At 37.0% G+C, this 20,627-nt stretch overlaps 1 protein-coding gene and 1 non-coding gene across 2 annotated transcripts in view; both read left to right on the top strand.

Moving 5' to 3' along the window:
• The window catches only part of Zswim5 (zinc finger SWIM-type containing 5), a 111,655-nt gene that overhangs the window by 16,693 nt on the left and 74,335 nt on the right, over window positions 1-20,627 (top strand). The window lies entirely within an intron of this gene.
• Window positions 19,876-19,979, top strand: LOC125355772. Its single transcript, XR_007211707.1, has one exon. It is a non-coding gene; the product is annotated as a U6 spliceosomal RNA (small nuclear RNA).

Below are 20,627 nucleotides of genomic sequence, written 5' to 3'. Positions count from 1 at the left end.
TTCAATTCCCCAGCACCACATATATAGAAAACGGCCAGAAATGGTGCTGTGGCTCAAGTGGCAGAGTGCTAGCCTTGAGCAAAAAGAAGCCAGGACAGTGCTCAGGCCCTGAGTCCAAAGCCCAGGACAGGCAAAAAAAAAAAAAAAACATCAACAACAGAAAATATCTTTCAGGATGGAATGGTAAAAGTTCTGGAAATGTAGTGTTGATGGTCAAACAGTAATGTATAAGTGTACTCAATACCACTGAATCATGCGCTAAAAATAGCAAATTTTACTGCAGTAAAAATAAAAGCAACATATTACATGATTCCATTTATATGAAAGGTCCAGAATAGATAATTAACAGAGTTGGGGATGGGAAAAATGATTGTTGATGGGTATCAGGTTTCCCCTAGGGTGATAAAAGTGTTCTAAAATTGGATAATGGCAGTGGTTGCACAAGTCTAGAAAAATACAAAATACTACTAAGCTATATACTTGGAGAAGGTGAATCCCTGACATATTAGTTATATTGCAATAAAGGAATTATTAGAGAAGCAAAGGTTTCAAAAAGGAAAGAAAAACAAAGATCTGCTTTTATTGGGAATAAGATATAAATTCCTAAGCATTATGTTTGGAGACCTCGCTGTAAATTCTAGTTCTGCTGTGTAACCTTGGACAAGTTACTTAATCCCTCTGCCTCAGTTTCCTTATCTGTAAAATGGGGACCACAATACCTTGCTAGAATGTTGGCATGATAGTTAAATGAGAGGATATATACAAAGATAGCTCATAATTTTTTGGACACAGTAGGAATACTGTGAATATTTTCTTTCTTTTCTCCTTTCCTGCCTCTTAAAATTCTATCCATTTTCTTACGTAGTTGCAATTAAAATTTCCTTCCACTTTAGTCCTATGCATTATTCAGTGATTATTTATCAAGAACCAATGTTCCAGGAAGGCTATCTACTGGAGATATGGCAATGAACAAAAACAAGTTTTCTCTCATGGTGAATATATTTTAGTGGTGATAGAAACACTTTCTGTGTTCAGCTTGTGTTATAATTGTTACAAGTGTTACCTTTCCTTATAGTTGGTAAGTTCTTGTAGGACAAAACTGCATCCTAAAATATATTCAGTACTGTACCTAATAGCTTCATAATGGAGTTTATTTTTGCTGTGATTGGGCCTCTTCCATCCTAAGCAAACACTGTATATCTAGGATCCTCCCAACGGATTTTTAAAAATTATTTTTTAAAATAATGGTATTGTTATTATTAGGGTGTTGTGCAAAGGTAATGAGTACATTTCTTTTTTCTTTTTCTTTTTGGCCAGTCCTGGGGCTTGAACTCTGGGCCTAGGCACTGCCCTGAGCTCTTCAGCTCAAGGCTAGTGCTCTACCACTTTAGCCACAGCACCCCTTCTGGTTTTCTGGTGGTGAAGTGGAGCTAGGAGTCATATATTTTCCTGCCCCAGCTGGCTTTGAACCATGATCCTCAGCTCTCAGCCTCCTGAACAGCTAGGATTACAGGCACAAGCCACCAGTGCCTGTCGACATTTCTTTTTTTTTATACAGTGTCAACTCTTCCTTTGTTTTTCCCATTTCCCCTCCCATCCCTGCCCACAAATTACATAGGTAATTTTCCACATAGTGTATACTGAATAGCCTGATAGCATTTGTTCATCCTCCCTTTTTCTGCCTTCTCTTTATCTTTATCCCTTCCTTAAAGTAAAAACAAAACAAACCCAAATCAAAAACAAAAACCACCAATACCACCACCAACCCCCAATGGATTTTTGTAGAAGTCTTCGTGGAAAGAAATTGAGATTGTTAGTTTATTTATAACTTTTTTTGTGTGCCAGACCTGGGGCTTGAACTCGGCCTGGGTTGCTGTCCCTGAGTTTCTTTTGCTCAAGGATAGCATTTTACCACTTGAGTCATAGCTCCACTTCTGGTTTTCTGGTGACTAATTGGAGAAAGGAGTCTCATGAATTTACCTGCATATACTGGCTTCCAACTACAATCCTCAGATCTCAGCCTCTTCAGAAGCTTGGATTACAGGCATGAACTATCAGCACCTGGCATCTTTGTTATTGTAAATGCTAGTTATTAATACATTTGTGCAGAGCAATTTTGTACATTAATAGCTACATACATTTTTTTAAATATTGAAACATTTTAAAAGGTTTTTATCAAACTGATAATATCTGTGAAGAAATATGGGAATGGGTGGTGACTCAGCAGGGATTTAGTTTGGCGTATATTATTTGACTTGTTTCATGATGATAATTTATTCACATATTCCATATATAAGTATGTAATAAAGACTAAGGACAATATGGTTTATTTGGCTGCATTTTTTTTGTTTGCCATCTTTTTCCTTTTAACTTAACTTGGCTTAATTTAGGATACAGGGATGTCATCTTCCCTTTATAAACCTGATTAGGGCAGGCTTGTTTTTCCTAATACTAGCAATTGAACTCAGAGTCTTTACCATACTAAGCAAGTGCTCTGCCACTTGAGACATGCCCCCAGATCTTTTGTTTTTGCATTTTGTTTCAAGAGAAGTTCTTGTTAATTTTACCTCAAATTCATAATCCTCCTTCCTCTACTTCCAGAATAACAGGGATTATAGATGTGTAGTACCATGCCTACATTTGGTCAAGAGTTCTTAACTTCAGGTCTATAAAGGCCCTTAATGGACCCTTGAAACTCCTGAAATTATTTTTAGATTTTACAAATCATATGGGCTTTTTCATAGAAGACAGTGCCTACTTTGATTTGCTACTCAAAAGGGCCCCTGTTCCAAATAAACCGAGGAAGCACTGGTTTGTGTAAGATAATCTGCTTTATTAATCTCATTAATTCCTCTTGTCTTTGAGCCATGCTGTATGTGTGTGTGTTTGATAAAAGTGATCAATTAACCTTCTTAATTCTATGTTTAGGTTATTAGTAAAATAAGAATTATTTTAAGGATTAACACAACTCTACCATTTGCTACCTTTATTCATTAGCTATCTCAGTTTCAGTATCTCTGACATATTCATCCTGTTCTACCAGTTAGCCAAATACTGCTGTATAAATTGCTGTTTTGTTTTTGTTGTTTCAACAGAAAGATGGCATGATATTATTATGTCACAAACTGCTGAGCTTTATGATTCATGCTGAAATAATGTCCTTTGAGGTTATTGAACAGAGTGGGTCATAGCTACTTTTTTTTAATTTTGCCAGTCCTGAACTCAGGGCCTGAGCACTGTCCTGGCTTCTTTTTGCTCAAGGCTAGCACTCTACCACTTGAGCCACAGCACCACTTCTGGCTTTTTCTATATATTTGGTGCTGAGGAATCGAACCCAGGGATTCATGTATACAAGGCAAGCATTCTACACCTAGGCCATATTCCCAGCCCTCATAGCCACTTGAATCTTCCTATAGAACCAGGTATTTGAGGTTGTATTCCCTCAGAATTAGACATGGAAATTTACTTGCAGAAGGTACACTGGGAAGTACTTTCAGGATGATGAACACTTAAAAGGAAGTGAAGGAAGCAAGATTAGGGGTCAGAGAGATTGAATTGAAGCACTTGTAAGAAAGGCTTTAGTCAACTCTATGGGATCTTTGGACCTGGCACTTGAGAATTGGTTAGACTGACTGGTTGGAAAGGAACATAACCTTGGGTGGTGTACTTTCCTTTATGTGGTAGAGGTGAATTCCATAGTTCCTCTTTAAATAACTCCTTGCTTTCTAGCTTTTGAAAGTACATGATGAGTCTGTTTTCATCCATCAGCTGGTTCAGGACCTGTCTGGTTCATGGCTGTAGAGATGTTTCACCTGTGGCTGTATTCTTCCAAGTTCATCTTACAATGTAGCTAAGCAGTTATATCAGTCTAACATGGAATTTTTTGACAGGCAATGCTTGCTTCAGAGAATCACAACTAGTTGGCTGAGGTTTTTGGTTTTTGAGGGGTTTGAATTCAAGACTTTGTGTTTGCAAGGCAAGTATTATACTACTTGAGCCACATCCCTTCACTGAGCTTTTGTCAGGCTTGGATTGCAGTTTGGCTTCCTTTGTTTCAGTCTTCAAAAATTATCTTCTAGGTCCCTAATATGTATCTTGCATCCTGAGCTCCATTTTGTCTGCTTTAGAGAACTTAACTTGTGATAGGCTGGTTGAAGGTAGATTGTGGTGGAGGATATAGCTGTGAGCTGCCAACAGCCATCTTAGCTGGAAGTTAGAAAATGATTGCCCTGGTCCCCAAGGAAGGATGTGGGCAATGCATTCCCTGTGACTCTTGCACTCACTTCATCTTCATGCGATGAGTTCACTTTATACAAAGAAAGTTTTTCCAGGAATTTCTTCAATATTTTTTCTAGGGAAATTTAAGAGATTAAGATTAGTGGGCAATTTTAACCATAAGCCACTGTAGCTTTTCTCCTAACACAGCTGATACTATCTGTCTTCTCCAGTTTAAACTGGATTATTGGACAGAATCTCTGCTGTCAAAGTGGTTTCCCTGAGCAGGGAGGACAGTTGTCTCTACTAAGGACTGAGCTTTATTATTATGTCCTTTCTTAGGCCTTGGTCATTTTATTGCTCATTACTATTAACAAAAGAGGAATACTGAGCAATGTCCAGTGATGCTAAATGCCACCTACTGCTTGATGTCATTCTTTTTTTGTGTTGATGAATCTGGTTAATTTTATAAATACCATTAAGTTGAGGTATCACCTGTTATACTAAAATCTAGCATATTATATAGGTTTTGAAGATCATATACAGATGTATACAGATCAAATATGTTTTAATTTTCTTCATTAGATTTTGATATATTATTGGAACACTAATTGCAGAAGTTTGTGTATGTTCACTTTATCTATTGCACCTTGAAAATATTATTACAGCACCAGAATTATTGGCAACAAAATAAGTCATTCAACCAGGACTCCATGTTTTCATTTTATTTTAGTGTAGTTTGATTTAGAATTTACTTTAGTAGTGAGTGGTTTTCTAGTACCTATTCCTTAGTACCTATTCACTTTGAGATTAGAATTGATCACTAAGGAGTTGGATTATTTTGTGCTGCAGTGATAAAGTTAAGTGATAGATATGCCATCTAATTGGTTATCAAGAGAAGTTAGCATTGCTGGAGGATTTTGTTAAGGAAATTCCCTTTTCTCTGTTTTGAATTCAAGTTGTCTAATGAGGCATTGATGACAGGAGTAGCCCTGAAGAGACTTTATATTTTGGAACAAGGGACTTTACAACACCTTTAGTGAGATAGACTTCACGTACTAGACAACTCACCAATTTAAAGTGTGAAATTCAGTAGTTCTTAGTATATTTACAGATATAGGCAGCCATCTTCATAATCAGTCTTAGGGTATTTTCATCACCTTGAAAGAAACTGTACCCTGTTACCCTTTAGTTATCATTCTCTATCCTATCCCTGCTAGCCCTAAGCAACCATGGATCTACTTTTTGTTTCTATGGACTTACCTATTTTCGACATTTCATATAAATGGAATCAGAATGTGTTATCTTTGTAACAGGCATCTTTAACTTTAGCATATTTTAAGGGTTTATCCATGTTGTAGCATGTATCACTACTTAATTCTTTTTCTTTTAATTTTCTTTTTATTAATTCTTAATTCTTTTTCTTGGCTGGCATTTTGGAAATGGAGTCTTGCAGATTTTTCTGCGTGGGCTGGCTTCTAACCTAGATCCTTTTGATCTTATCCTCTTGAGTACATGGGTTTATAGGCATCAACTATTGATACTCAGCCTTTTCATTCCTTCTTATTAGAGAATCATATTCCATTATATGGATATAACATGATTTTTGTTTGTTTGTTTGTTTTGCCACTCCTGGGACTTGGACTCAGGGCCTGAACAGTGTCCCTGGCTTCTTTTTGCTCAAGGCTACCTCTACCTCTTGAGCCAGAGCACCACTTCTGGGTTTTTCTGTTTATATGTTCCTGAGGAATCAAACCCAGGGCATTGTACATGCTAGACAAGCACTCTGCCACTAAGCCACATTCCCAGCCCAGATATGACATGTTTTACTTGTTATTTATTAGTTGTTGATGCTTAGATAGTCATCTGTTTGGTTACTATGAACGATGCTGCTGTTAGCTTTCCTGTATAAAGGGTGTGTGTGTGTGTGTGTGTGTGTGTGTGTGTGTGTGTGTGTGTTGCCAGTCCTGGGACTTAAACTCAGGGCCTAGGTGCTATCCCTGAGTCTCTTTGTGCTCAAGGCAGGTGCTTTACCACTTTAGCCACAGTGCTTCACCACTTCACCACTTCTGGCTTTTTCTGAGTAGTTTATTGAAGGTAAGAGTCTCATGAGCTTTTCTGTCTGGGCTGACTTCAAACCATGATCCTCAGATCTCAGCCTCCTATATAGTTAGGATTATAAGCATGAGTTACTGGTGCCTGGCTTCCTGTATAAGTTTTTATGTGCATACATATTTTCATGTCCATCAAAAGATATTGTTGGGGCTGGGGATATAGCCTAGTGGCAAGAGTGCCTGCCTCGGATACACGAGGCCCTAGGTTCGATTCCCCAGCACCACATATACAGAAAACGGCCAGAAGCGGCGCTGTGGCTCAAGTGGCAGAGTGCTAGCCTTGAGCTGGAAGAAGCCAGGGACAGTGCTCAGGCCCTGAGTCCAAGGCCCAGGACTGGCCAAAAAAAAAAGATATTGTTTATACCCATGAGTGGAGTTATTTGGTCATATTATAACTATGCTTACCATTTTGCAAAATTGCTGGACTATTTTTTCAAAATGTCTACACTATTTTATAGTTTCACTAACAATATATGTCTGTTTTGGTTTCTCTTCAATTTGCCACCACTTACAATTTGTCTTTCTGATTGTTGCTATTCCTGTTACTACATAGGGAATCTTACTGTGATTGTTTTTGCCTGTCCTGGGTGCTGTCCCTGAGCTTCCTTTTGCTCAAGGCTAGCACTCTACCACTTGAGACACAGTGCCACTTCTGGCTTTTTCTGTTTATATGGTACTGAGGAATCAAACCCAGGGCTTTGTACATGCTAGCCAAGCACTCTACCACTAATCTATATTCTCAGCCCTGATCCATCTATTATAGATATTCATCAACTGTTAATTTGATGATCTTAGTAAATGGTCATTGTCTAAATATATTATTTCATTAGGGAATCTAATATTATATTTTAGAGAAAAGCCAAAATATGTGCCCAATTCTTTCTTTGTTTAGCAATTTTCAAAATCATGAGTGCTCCATTATCTCCAAAGAATATGGTTTCTTTTGTTGCTATTGTTTAATAGAGTTTGTGGTTCACATAATGTTCTTTATCACTTTATGATTGGAGATAAGAGTCTCATGGACTTTTCCTGACCAAGCTGGCTTTGAACTAAAATCAGATCTCAGCCCCCTGAGTAGCTAGGATTACAGGTGTGAGCCACTGGTGTCTGGCTTGTAGCCAGTTTTAAAATGTTAGAATCTGGGCTGGGAATGTGATTTTGTGGTAGAGTGTTTGCTTAGCATGCCAGAAGCCCTGCGTTCAATTCCTTAGCACCGCATAAACAGCAAAAGCCAGAAGTGGCACTGTGGCTCAAGAGGTAGAGTGCTAGCCTTGAGCAAAAAGAAGCCAGAAACAGTGCTCAGGCCCTAAGTCTCATGCCCCACAACTGGCAAAAAAAAAAGAATCTTCAAAACTTTTTTTTACTTTTCCCAAGATTATTTGGTTATTCTGTTTCCCTTGAGTTTCCATAAATTTTAGGACTAGTTGTCCAGGTTTTAGAAAAGAAAAAAAAAGCCTTGTATTGTATTTGCTGATAAGACTTCTCAGATTCTGTGTATTAGGATATGAGTGTATCTGGGGAATGACATCATTTTGTCTCTCATAACATCTTAACATTTACTCATCTGATCCATGAACATGGGATGTGTCCCCATTTATTTGAACCTTTAATATCTTGTAATAATTTTTATCTTTTTTTGAGTACAAGTTTAATACTTTCTTGATTGAATTTACTCCTATTTCTATGAGCCTATAAGTGGAATTGTTTCCTTAATTTCATTTTGGATTGTTATTTGCTAGTATGTATGAATAAAGTTTTTGTATATTGATTTGTACTTCTACCTTTCTGAACTCATTTACTATACAAATAAGATTTTTTTTTATCTTTTTATCTAATCTGGAACTGATTTAAGTCTTTATTAAGTCTTTATTAAGTCACAAACTTAATGTTTGTGTCATAGAATATATTAGACCAAGACAGTTTGGCTTGTATTGATTTGGGAAAATTGATTTTTGTTTCATTTAATTTTTTTTTAGGTGCTGGTTCTGGGACTTGAACTTAGGGCCTAGGCACTGTCTCTGAGTTTTTGTACTCAAGTTTTTTGTACTCAAGTGTTTGTACTACCACTTGAACCACAGCCCTACTTCCTGCTTTTTGGTGGTAAATTGGAGATAAAAGTTTCTTGGAGGGGCTGGGAATATGGCCTAGTGGCAAGAGTGCTTGCCTGGTATACACGAAGCCCTGGGTTCGATTCCCCAGTACCCCATATATAGAAAACGACCAGAAGTGGCGCTGTGGCTCAAGTGGCAGAGTGCTAGCCTTGAGCAAAAGGAAGCCAGGGACAGTGCTTAGGCCATGAGTTGAAGGCCCAGGACTGGCAAAAAAAAAAAAAAGTTTCTTGGACTTTCTTGCCCAGGCTGGCTTCAAACCATGATCATCAGACCTCAGCCTCCTGAATAGCTAGGATTACAGGTATGAGCTACCAGCTCACATTTATATGAGATTATGTGTTTCTTCACCTTCTTTTATGATTAGAAGAGTAGAGGAGTTCCTTAGATATTCAAATAGAGGGGAAAGGAATGTAGAGAGGGCATTCCTATCAGAAGAAACTAGATGTACGAATTGTAAGATATACAGATTGTACTAGATATTTTAAAAATGTATAAGAGAAAGCAGTTTCTTTGAGGAATGGAATTTATATGTAAAAGGAAAACAAGAGATGGGAGTTGAGAGCTGAAATTGTTACCTTCAGCTTGATTATCAAAGGTTTTATTTATCTTTTTAAGGAGTTTGAACTTTACCCAATAAGCAAGTAATGCAAATTCAGTTGTTTATGTGGAACTGAGCATGTAAAATAAATGAATAACTTGTAGTGGGCAAAGGACAGTGTTAAACTAGAAATTAAAAATCACATATGCCCATGTCTTATCTAGATGTTTTTTCTTCTCCAGCTAGGTTTTTCTATATGGAAATTTGGGCCCACTGTTGTCAAATTTTCTAATTTTTAGAAGTGAAGCCAGCTGTCTACATTTTACTTTGTGTGTATGTCGGTCCTGGGGCTTGAACTCAGGGCCTGGGCACTGTCCCTCAGTTGTTTTTTGCTCAAGGTTAGTGCTATATCACTTGAGCCACAGCTCCATTTATGATGTCTATATCTTTAAAAAGTGAAGTCTTCCTGTCTACAAAACTATTTCAAAAACTTAAAACCACCTATGTATTGGGGTATAACTCATTATTATTATTTGATGGTACTAGTGTTTGAACTCTATCTTGTTCCCACTCTGTCTCTTTCTTTCATGAGTCAGTCTCATTATGTGACCTCAGACTGGCTCCCAACTCAGAATTCTCCTGCTTCACCCTCCCAGGTGCTGAGCCACCATGCCCAGCACAGTCTCTTTATTTTTTCTATAGGTTATTAATTTATTATGATAGCTGTCTCCATAACAAGTGGAATGTTAGCAGATTTTATTTTCATATAGGTAATACTGATCTCATTATGGAGACTGGGTTAGTGAGACTAGGGGGCTAAGAGTGTGTAGCTCAGTGGTAGAATGGATGTTTGGTATGCATGGGACCTTGGGTTCCATCTCTAGTACTGCAACAAACAAAAAACATAATGCTTCCCAATGTTTTTACTTTCATAGAGTGCTTGAATGGAAATATTTATATCTTAAAAATAAATTATATTTCTTAGTAATCATAGCATCATAAAAATTTAGTTATTATCAAGTATTATCAAGGAGCACCACTGGAAATTTCACAATACCAGACTTCAAATCATATTACAGAACCATAGTAATAAATACAGCTTGGTACTGGAACAAAAATCAACCTGAAGACCAATGAACAATATAGAAGACCCAGAAATAAAACCACACAGCTATAGCTTGCTAATTTTTAACAAAGTAGCTAAAAACATACGCCACAGAAAAGGCAGCTTTTTTTAAACAAACGATGCTGGAAAAACTGAGTATCACCTGTAGGAAACTGAAATTGGATCTCCAGTTCTTATTCTGTACCGAAGTCAACTGTAGTGGCATAAAAAACTTTAAAGTAAGAAACTTCAAGTCTACTACAGGAAAATGTAAGAAAAAATCTGAAAGACACAGACAGGCACAGGTAAATTTTTTAGACAGGACTTCAGATGCCCAGGAGATCAGAACAATAATTGGCAAATGGGACTATATCAAATTAAAGAATCTGCACAGCAAAAGAAAGTCTCTAGAACTAAGAGACAAGACATGGAATGGGAAAAAGTCTTTTCTGAGAATTCAACACAAAGAGCAAAAAATTAAACAGTAAGGGAACTTATAATCCATTTAATAAATGGATGAGCAAACTGAACAGATAATTCTCACAAGAATAAAGAAAATGGCTAATAGACACATGAAGAAATGTTCAACAATCCTTATGAAGAAGAGTAAATCAATATACCAGAAAGACAGCTGCATATCTATGTTTATTGAAGTACTATCCAAAATATCCAGAGGGCTGAGAATGTAGCTTAGCGGTAGAGTGCTTGCCTTGCATGCATGAAAGCCTGAGTTTGATTCCTCAGCACCACATAAACAGAAAAGCCAGAAGTGGTGCTGTGGCTCAAGAGGTAGAGTGCTAGCCTTGAGCAAAAAGAAGCCAGGGAAAGTGCTCAGGCCCTGCGTTCCAAGCCCTCAGGACTGGCCCAAAATAAAACAAAACAAAATATCCAAAGAATGGATTAAGCAAGAAGTCCAACAGATGAATGGATAAAAAAGATGTGTTATATATGTGCAAAAATGTGCATCCCAAACATATATACATATATTTAAATGGAATATTTATGTAATATAAACAATGGAATTTTACACAGCCATAAAGAAAAATGAAATGTCACTTGAAGGAAAATATAATTGGAAGACATCATGAAATTGAACAAGGAGACCTACTGAAATTATTTTGGGAAGGAGATAGGGAAGAAGGGAAAGAGATGGAAGGTGTGAAATTGACAGGAACATATTGTAAATGTGTAGAAATATAAATCCACTCTGTATAACTAATATAAACTAATGAAAAAAGACTAAAAAAAGACTTAAGTTTAAGGTAACTAGTGCAACTCTCATTGCATTTATGAAATTGAATTTCATAATAAAATAAATAAAAAGAAATAAAATCCTGAAGGTGTAGTTAACTTTTGTAACCTTAACTGTAAATGTAACTACATAGGGAACTATGAATGTGCACATTTCTTTTTCTTCCCTTTGGTGCTGGAGGTCACAAACTAGGGCTTAGGGCATGCTAGGCAAATGCTCTATTGCTGAGCTACACACATAGTCCCCATAACTTCTTAATTACTATTCTGATTAAATTCAGGGAAATAGGAAATTAATCACTCAGAAGTTTGACAGGTAATAATATGCTTTGAATGAAGAGAATACATGCTTTCTAATCAGTGCCTTATATCAGTCTGAGCAATCTTTGCATTGTTGAAAATTGCTGAGGACTTCTAAAGAGCATTAGTTTCTATAGCTCATATCTATTGATATGAGCTATGTATTAGACATTTAAATTGAATAACTTGTTTTGAGAGTAAAAAATCTTTAAGATGCAAAATAATTTCTAGGCAGTTTAATAAATGAATAGTAATCATAACTCTTGTTACCTTTCCAAATTGGGAAATATGAAGCCAGAATCAGTCACGGAATTTCTCTTTAAATCGACTCTTAAAACAAATAAACAAAAAAACCAGAGCAAAAAAATCAAGGTGCTGGTGGCTTATGACTGTAATCTTAACTATTCAGGAGGCTGATATCTGAGAAACATAGTTCAAAGCCAGCTTGAGCAGTGGCTCAAAGTTGAGAAGTGGCACTGTAGCTCAAAGTGGTAGAGAGCTAGTCTTGAGTGAAAGAGCTCAGGGATAGTTCCAGGCCCTAAGTTAAAGCCCCATGACCAACAAAAAATAACTTGACTAACATACCTTAGCAAAAAACAATGATAAATAATAATTACTGGGCACTTAAATTGTGTGCCAGAAATATTCCATGGCAAGTAAGAGCTATATCAGCTTATCTCAGTCCACATTGGAAAGATACAAGTTAGATGATATCTCCATATACAAATGGAACAAAATATATTTTGAAGATTTAACTAACTTGAATAGGAAATTAAGGGGAAATTTTTTTTTTCAAAATTTTATTATCAAACAGATGTACAGAGAGGTTACAGTTTCATACATTAGGCATTGGATACATTTCTTGTACTGTTTGTTACCTTGTCCCTCATACCCACCTCCCTCCTCCCCCTTAAGGGGAATTTTTTTTCTTTTTTCTTTTTTTTTTTGCCAGTCCTGGGGCTTTGACTCAGGGCCTGAACACTGTCCCTGGCTTCTTTTTGCTCAAGGCTAGCACTCTGCCACTTGAGCCACAGCGCCACTTCTGGCCATTTTCTGTATATGTGGTGCTGGGGAATCGAACCCAGGGCCTCATGTATATGAGGCAGGCACTCTTGCCACTAGGCCATATCACCAGCCCTTAAGGGGAAAATTTTTATGACAGCTAAAGAACAGAAAATGGTAAAACAAGAGTGTTAGAAGTCAGTAATTACTACTACTTACACTAGTTTACTTCTAGTAAGGTTGTGAGTTGTCTACTTCTAGTAAGTTGTAAGTATAGGGCTGGGAATATGGCCTAGTGGTAGAGTGCTTGCCTCGCATACATGAAGCCCTGGGTTGGATTCCTCAGCACCACATATATGGAAAAAACCAGGAGTGGCACTGTGGCTCCAGTGGTAGAGTACTAGCCTTGAGCAAAAAAGAAGCCAGGGACAGTGCTCAGGCCCTGAGTCCAAGCCCCAGGACTGGCAAAAGAAAAAAAAAGAAAAAAGAATTGACGCTTAGCTATTTATGCCAGCAACTGCCTTATTCTCATATAATTAAAATCAGAAAACAAAAATATAACACAGATATAACACTTATCGAACACCTTTTATGTATCAGACACATTAAAATTGTTTATGTAAATCATCACAAATGTATAAAATAGTTATCTATTTTATGAATATGAATGCAAAAATGCCCAATAAAATGTTCCCTCAAATTCCCATGTGTGGAGCTAAGATCTCAGTGTTTGAGAGGAGTTCTGTACCATTACTACAGATCTTTAGACAGTTTAGTAAATACTTGCTGCCTAGGGGATAATATTCACCAAAAATATAGTTGATAAAAGATTGTCATCTAACATATATAAAGGACACTTATACAGACAAAAGATATAAAGACACATAGGATTATTACAAATGGCTGATAAATACATAAAAGTATTCAGCATAGTTATTAGAGAAATATAAATTAAAATCATAAAGAAATACTATGTTCTTTCCAAGATGGCTAAAATTTAAGCATTAAGACTGGTAAGGATGTGGAGCAATTAAAAGTCTCAGAAATACATTGTTACTAGAAATGTAAAAATAGCATAATCACTTTGGGAAAAGGTCTAAACATACACCTCTGGCCTAGGAATTCCAAGTTAGATGAAAATGTATCTCACAATGCCAATAAAAAGGCTTTGTGCAAGAATGTTCATAGTAGCTTTGGCCATAGTAGCCCCCAACTGCCATCTACTCATTTTACTTGAATAAGAAAATGGTGAAACAAACTGTTATAGTAGATAACTACTGTTCAGCAATAAAAAGAAACTACAGATATATACCAACAACATATAAATAGCTCAGATATAATGCTGAATGAAAATTCAGCTCTACTTAAAAGCGTACATAGCATATGGTTTCATTTATTCTAGAATAAGAAAATGTATTGAGAGACAAAGGGTAAAATAAGAGAAACAACAACAAAAGCAATACTTGCAAAACTGTTTGGTGTAAGTGAACTGAATACCTCAGGGGGGGAAAGGGGGAGGGGGGTAGGGGGGTATGAGGGACAAGGTAACAAACAGTACAATAAATGTATCCAATGCCTAACGTATGAAACTGTAACCTCTCTATACATCAGTTTTATAATAAAAACTAAAAAAAAAAAAAAGAAAATGTATGTGGTTTTGTTTTGTTTGTTTGTTTTGTTTTTTGCCAGTCCTGGGGCTTGGATTCAGGGCCTGAGCATTGTTCCTGGCTTCATTTTGCTCAAGGCTAGCACTCTACCACTTGAGCCACAGTGCCCACTTCGGACTTTTTCTGTGTATGTATGTGGTGCTGAGGAATTGAACCCAGGTCCTCATGCATGCTAGGCAAACACTCTACCACTAAGCCACATTCCCAGCTGAAAATGTATGTGTTTTTAAGAATCAGAATAATGGTTGCTTCTTGAGTAGATTGATGGACTAGTAGGAATGAATGAATTTTCTAGGGGAATGGTAAGTTTTTATGCCTTATTTTTTCCCTGAATTTTATTTTTTGTGTTTATTGGAAGTATGAATAAGTACAACCAACTTTATATATTGAACAGTATAACCTGAGTGTGTGTTATCACTAATAGGTTCTTTAGGATCTCTTGTATAGTTATAAATCAAGAGTATTTAATTTATGAATAGATGTAGGATTTTTACATCTTTTCAGTGTTTCCAATTATTTCTTTTCCTTGCCTAATGGTTCTTTATTACCTTTGCATTCAATTCACGCTCTAGCCAACTGTGGTGTAATTAACTGCTTACTGGATATGTTCACTTACCTAATCTTTTTAGATCATCAAATTTAGTATGTGTAAGACTGAATTCTTTTCCACTAAAGTCCTCTTCCTCTAGAGTCCCCTATACTGAAAATGATAACACATTCAACTTAATTTTGCAGCCAAAAAACTAAGAATTATCTTTGAGTCCATAATTTTCTTCATGATATCTAACACATCATTAAGTCTTGATGGATTCTGCTTCCTAATTACCTCTTGGATCAATTGAATAAACTTTATCCTGTCTGCCACTACAACCCTTGACCAAACTATCATTATCTCTTGCTCATATTATTGTTCTCACCAAAGTGGTTTCCCCAGAAACTGCTCTTGACTTTCTCTTATCTATTCTTCACCTTTCTGTTAGTGTGATTTTTCTGAAAAGATAAAAGTGATCATGTCATTAGCCTATTTAAAACCTTCTTATGGTTTCCTGCTCAGACACTTGAACCTAATTGCTTTTTATCATTCTTTGAATAAAAATCAACATATGGTCTGCAAGGTCCTGCAGGATATACCCCGTATGTCGAAAGACATTGTTGCCCTGGTGTCTTTTTTTGCTTCCTTGAACTGGACACCTGTTGAACTGTGAAAGATAGAAATCATACATCAATGTATACTCAGGACTTAATAATGGCAGGTGTCAATATATCAGTTGAATAAATAAAAATTACTTGCTAAGGTGGAGATGGATATATTAATTGCCTCGAGTTTGGTGAGGGTTTCATATTGAAACATGTCAAAGTTAGTACACCAAAATTTTAACAAGTTGTGTACTTTAGACAGCTTCAGTTTGTTGTACATCATTTTTTTCCCTCAAAGCTGCTATCCCAACAAACAACTGTTTTCTATTTTTTTTGGGGGGGGGTCTTACCACATTCCTTTTATCCAAAATCTTTCACCCTTCTTTGGTTCATCTATTTCCTACTTATCCTTAAGTATTTGTCTAAATAGATTTCCTCAGGGTCTAGCTTTCTATCTCATTAGGTTAGATCTCCCTGTTATATAGTGTACATTTTCTATGAGAGCATTTGTCGTTATTATGTAATTTTTTATAATATGTCTTTCCTCTAGACTGAAAACGTCCTGATGATGGAAACTATGTCTTTCTTGTTTATCCTTGAAATATATTATAGCTACTAAATATTTGTTGACTGAATTAACAAATGAAATATATGCTCATGTATTTATTCTGAAAGTATCGATTGAGCCATACTATGAGCCAGGGACTGTTCTAGGTTTGGAATTACTGCATTGATCTCTGCTTTTTTTCATTGTTGTGGTTGTGAGGGTTTAATTCTGGGCCTAGGGTGCTATCCCTGAGCTCTTTTGTGGGCTCTACCAGTTTGAGCTACAGCTCCACTTCTGTTTTGGTTTTTTTTTGTGTGTGTTGTTTTTTTTCGCCAGTCCTGGGGCTTGAACTCTGGGCCTGAGCACTGTCCCTGGCTTCTTTTTGCTCAAGGCTAGCACTCTACCACTTGAGCCACAGCTGCCCCACTTCTGCATATCTATATGGTGCTGAGGAATCGAACCCATGACCTAACTCTGACCTCTGATCTTTTGTAAGGACACAGAAAAATAAACATAGAGGGGGAATAGGTAGAGCCAAGGCTTGGGGAAAATTTGTCTTCAGTGCTTATAGACATATGGGCATTGGAATCTAGGTGGCAGGGGATGACCTAGGAATGCTGGTCTCCTTGGAGCAACAGGGCATAAAAAGCATTCTGAGATTGCTTCTTAGGGGCATGAGATAATTAGTGGAGCTGTATGCATTGAGCAAGGAGAGCCTCATAGATCTTGGTAGGATCATGCAGAATCCTGAATTCCTTGAGTTTTTCCTCCAGATGACAATGAGGAAGCTTAGGTTCAATCAGATTTCTAGATCTTTCCCTTGCTTGCTGCTGATAGAATTACAATGTAATGATCATGAATGAAATCCTACGGGACAAACATTATTTTCCCTAGACTCAATCTTTCTTTCAAAGAACTCACAATCTTGTTGGCCAAACATAAAAAAATGATATAAAATGGAGAATAATAGTTGAAGTTTATAACTGCTAAAAGAACTCAAGAGAAATTACCAGGGGTAGAAGATATATAAATCTTTAATGGAAGGTGAAAGATAAGATTTCAGTAAAGAGAAATGGTAGGAAGTTTTCTCTAAGCCATCATCTCCATTGGATGTCTTACCTTCTATTCAAAGACAGCATATATAAACCCAAGTAAGTGTTTTCCACAAACTCAAAACTTTGTCCCAATTTCCCTGTTGGTAAAAAGTCTTCTTAACATGCAAACTGTGGATCTTGTATTCCCTCTAAAGTAATGCCAGCCACAATGACTACAATTTATTGATTTATTACAGTGAGCCGGATACTGTGCTAGATGTTTTACATAATTATCATGTGTTTCACAATGCACACAGTGAAATACAGCCCATCTCTTTTCTAATTTAAGTTAAAACCAGCCAAATACTCTATTTTTTATATTTAGCAAAGAGGTCAGTATCACCCTTTTTCCATGTATTATCTGAGATATAGGCATTTCTCTTTTTCCTGTATAGTCTGAAGATTTCAGTAGATTTGTTCATTCTTAACATAATGTATATCTAATCTCAACTTCTCAGTAGGGAAGAGTCTTGGCAACTCATTCAACTACTGTTCTTTGTTGCCAGGTGGTATAAACACCTCAACAACCTGTGCTACTAATCTGTACATAGCTTAATTTCACTGGCTGGTTCAGTTTTGTTTTTTTAGACAAAATTTCATTATGTATCTCAGGCTGGCATCAAACTAGCAATCCTCCTGTCTCAGCCTCCTGAGTGGCAAAATTACAGGCACATACTACCATGCCTACCTCCTAGCAAAGGCCAGTATTGTCTTCTCCAAGTGACGATGACTCCATGTATAAGCTAACTTTATCAGTGCATCAGTTAATCCAGGATGTCTTTTTATACTTCCAGTTCCCAATCCCACAGGCATACAATGCAATATGTTCTTTTTTTTTCCTTTGTTGGTCATGGGGCTTGAACTCAGAGCCTGGGTGCTGTTCCTGAGCTCTTTCACTCAAGGCTAGCAAGCACTCTACCACTTCCAGTTTTCTAGTGGTTAATTGGAGATAAGAGGGGCTGGAAATGTGGCTTAGTGGTAGACCGCTTGCCTAGCATGCATGAAGACTGGGTTCCATACCTCAGTGTCACATAAGCAAAAAGATGGAAGTAGCTCTGTGGCTCAAGTGGTAGAGTGCTAGCCTTGAGCAAAAGAAGTTCAAGGACAGTGGCATACCCTGAGTTCAAGCCCCAGGACTGGCAAAAAAAAAATAATGTAATTGGAGATAAGAGCCTTATAGACTTCCTGCCTGGGTTAACTTTGAACCACGATCCTCAGGTCTCAGCCTCCTGAGTAGCTAGGCTTACAGGATGAGTCACCAGTGCCTAGCCAGTCTGTTCTTTTTAAAGACCCCTTCTGCCACTGATGAGTTGTAAGTAATTGGGTCTTTTTCTCTATGAAGAGCCAGCCATCAATGTCTTTCTATGAGAATCTCCCAAAGATTAAGTTTTTTCTTTCATTTGTTAAGAAAAAACTTCATATTGTATTGTGCTTCTTCCTTGGGTTGCCTTGTTTACTTAGGCCAGTGAATCTTCCTTGCTTGTTGTATCTGTTGAGTATTAGAGAATTTTACTAAATCCTATTCACTAAACAGGAACTTTTTCCTTCATGTTTACATAGATACTAAAACTAAGGAACTCTTTTTAGGACCAAAGTCATTTCCTTCTATTAAAAAAACACCATCTACAGTTCTCAAACTAATACAAGATTTCTTGGACATTGCTCAAATAGGTAAGGTAGCCCCACAACTTCAGAGATTCTGATTGGTTAAATCTGGAAGTAAGCCTACAAATCAACATGATTTAAGGTATGTTTAAATTAATACCAGATGATTTTAAGCAAATGGTTTGCAGACTACCTTTGCCAAATACCAAATAGTATCTCTCAACACCCTTGTACTTTGTTCTACTATCTTACTAAATTACTTGTGTTTGGACTTCCCTCCTTTTCCTGTCCCCCTCCTTGAAGCTTTTCTCATGCATTGCATCATCAATACATGCATACATGATACTTTGCTCACTTTCTTTGTTCACTATGTGACTGTATGTATATGTGTATATAAGAGAGAGAGACAAACAGAGAGGCCTCACTGTCTCCTGTAAAACCTTTTAAAATGTTTTTTTTTAAACATCCTTTAAAACTGACATCCTTTAGGTATTACCTTTCCTGTAACTCAGATTTTTTTTTTTAAAAAAAAGCTCTTTTAGGGATGGGAACATGGCCTAGTGGCAAGAGTGCTTGCCTCCTACACATGAAGCTCTCAGTTCGATTCCCCAGCACCACATATATGGAAAACGGCCAGAAGGGGCGCTGTGGCTCAAGTGGCAGAGTGCTAGCCTTGAGCGGGAAGAAGCCAGGGATGGTGCTCAGGCCCTGAATCCAAGGCCCAGGACTGGCCAAAAAAAAAAAAAAAAAAAAAAGCTCTTTTAGTATTTTTCACATAGGAAATGCAACTCTATATTATGCTCACTTAGATTGTGAGTACTGGCTCTTACCTATTCTGGGAAACAGTGTAGAGTCAAGATAGAGTAAGTAATGTTTAATCTGAGACATAAAGTTTGAGTAAGAGTTAGCCAGGTTAAGAGGTACAGAGGAAAGCATAACAAGTACAGAATATTATGTTTGAAGTTCTAGTGATTGAGAGTGATCTGTTTAAGAGCAAAAGAAATCTAGTATGTTAGAGAGTTTGGCTAGGGTCATATGAAAGGGAACTGGTCAGAGTCGTCAGTAAATTAAAATGCTAACTGCAGTTTGTAGATGGAACTACAACTCTGATAACACTGGAAGAAAGGAGAATGGGTTTTGACAACTATAGCTTCTAGGAAATAATGTTGACTCCACATATACTAAAATGGGAAACATTTTAGTACATATACTAAAATTGGAAAAATATAGAGAAAATTAGTATGGTCCTTGTGCAAGGGCAATACACAAACTCAAGAAGCAGTCCATTAAAAAATAAAAGAGAATAATGTTGATATGGGTTAGTGGTATCCTTGAAAAGGTGGTTTGATTATAAGCATATATAAGAAGTAGTGGACATCAGTTGGTGATTGATTAGATACAGAGGATGGCTGGTGATGCAGCCATGGGAGACAAAGATGGTTGTCAAACCTCTGACCACTTACCAAGATGGAGAAGGAAAACATGTGTCTCAGTGATTGAGGGTAGGGTGCAGTAGGAAAGATGTTGAATTCCATCCGTTTTATAAAGGACCTTTCACTTTTTTTTCCTCTTGATTTCTGGTACTGGGGTTTGAACCAGGGTTTTGCTTGCTTGCTTGGTTACCTTGTACTCTACCACTTGAATAGCCCCCAGATTGACTTATTTCCTGATTATCTTGGAGATGGATTCGTATAGGCTGGATGGATTCAATAGTCTTTCACATCTCAGCTTCTTCAGTAGCTAGGGCTACAGGAGTGAGTCACAAGACCTTGGCTTCTTTTGTCTTTTGCTTCATCTGTAGTTTGAATCATAGCTAGAAAGCCTGTCCCTATATCCAGGTTACAGAGAAAATGTAATATTTTCTTTTAGTACTTAGTTTCATATTTTTAAATTGAGATCTTGGGCTTTTGTGGTTTATTCCTGTGCATTATATGAAAAGTA

Source organism: Perognathus longimembris, chromosome 7, assembly GCF_023159225.1.
Source record: "Perognathus longimembris pacificus isolate PPM17 chromosome 7, ASM2315922v1, whole genome shotgun sequence".
NCBI classification, from domain to species: domain Eukaryota; kingdom Metazoa; phylum Chordata; class Mammalia; order Rodentia; family Heteromyidae; genus Perognathus; species Perognathus longimembris.
This window is presented reverse-complemented; position numbering and strand designations above follow the sequence as displayed.